The 1,330-nt window shown below is 38.3% G+C and overlaps 1 protein-coding gene across 3 annotated transcripts in view; it reads left to right on the top strand.

Annotated features, from left to right (window-relative positions):
• The window catches only part of PDE1A (phosphodiesterase 1A, calmodulin-dependent), a 421,413-nt gene that overhangs the window by 308,608 nt on the left and 111,475 nt on the right, over positions 1–1,330 (top strand). The window lies entirely within an intron of this gene.

Below are 1,330 nucleotides of genomic sequence, written 5' to 3'. Positions count from 1 at the left end.
TGTAGTCCCAGCTACTCGGGAGGCTGAGGCAGGAGAATGGCGTAAACCCGGGAGGCGGAGCTTGCAGTGAGCTGAGATCCAGCCACTGCACTCCAGCCTGGGCGACAGAGCGAGGCTCCGTCTCAAAAAAAAAAAGAAATTATGTATTAACATTGGCTCATCAACTGAAATAACTGTACCACAATAATACCAGATGTCAATAATAGGGGAACTGTAAAGGTGGGGGTGGAGATGAGATGAATGGGAATTCTCTGTACTATACACTCATTTTTCTATAAGCTTAAAAAATAAAGTCTAAATGATGAAGGTGCCTGAAATTGTGGCTCTCAGGCAGGGATCGCATAAGACAGAGTTCTCTAGGTAATCATGCTCATTCAAAAAGGAAAAATTAGAAACTTATTGAGTAGAATAAAAAGGTCAAGGTATGCCAGCTGGCTATGGAAGCTTCCCCCATTTCACACGCTGGAGTAGCAGAGATGTATGCACAGGCAGATGAAGATCTCAAAGGCCACTGTTGTAACTGTGCTGTAGCACAGAGAAAAATCTTTGAGAAACAGACCTGCAGCTAGTATTTCTGTCAGCTGAAGAGAAAGTTAAGTCAGTTCTTGCACACAGGGACACACATCTGACCTCATACCCAGATTCACTTCTTTTCTGCTGTACACATTCTCCTGGTCCTTCTCTTCAACCTTCTGATTTGGAAAGAAGTTCTCTCATACAAGAATGAACAATTTTCAAAAAGAAACCAACACAGAATCCATACAAAAAAATACCACAAGAACAAAGGTGGAAAGGATAGGGAAAAACACATGTCAAAGAACTCATGCCAGAGGGACGTACACATCTGTGAGCTCATCCTGTGAACTCAAGAACTTCATGAAATCATCAATTCTGTAGAAAAAATAATACGATTAAAACAAAGAAAAAAGTTTCAAGAGGTAAATAATATGATAAAACAAGGAGATGAAATGTGTACACACAACACAGTCAGCAAAAGGAGGAGGAAAATGAGGCTACCCTGTAGAGACAGCCAAGCCATAAGCCACAAAACTTAAAAGAGACATTACTGAAAACACAGTAGAGTGTTTTACAAATAAAACACTTTAAAGGTTAAAAAAAAAAAAGAAAGAAAGAAAAAGGTAAACAAAACAGGATAAGATCAAGACATTAGTTTTTCAAAAAAAGGTTTAGTGGAAAAATGATAGATTCGGAAACTAGATAAAAGAGATCTCTGATATGCATAATCCATTTCCCTGAAGAAGAGAACAAAACAAATGGAACAGAAAAAAATGTATAGTCTGAGAAAACATTAATAATATACCATTAAGTC

Source organism: Mandrillus leucophaeus, unplaced genomic scaffold, assembly GCF_000951045.1.
Source record: "Mandrillus leucophaeus isolate KB7577 unplaced genomic scaffold, Mleu.le_1.0 Scaffold614, whole genome shotgun sequence".
Classification (NCBI taxonomy): Eukaryota; Metazoa; Chordata; class Mammalia; order Primates; family Cercopithecidae; genus Mandrillus; species Mandrillus leucophaeus.
Note: the sequence above shows the minus strand (reverse complement) of the source record. Positions and strands in the feature narration are given on the sequence as shown.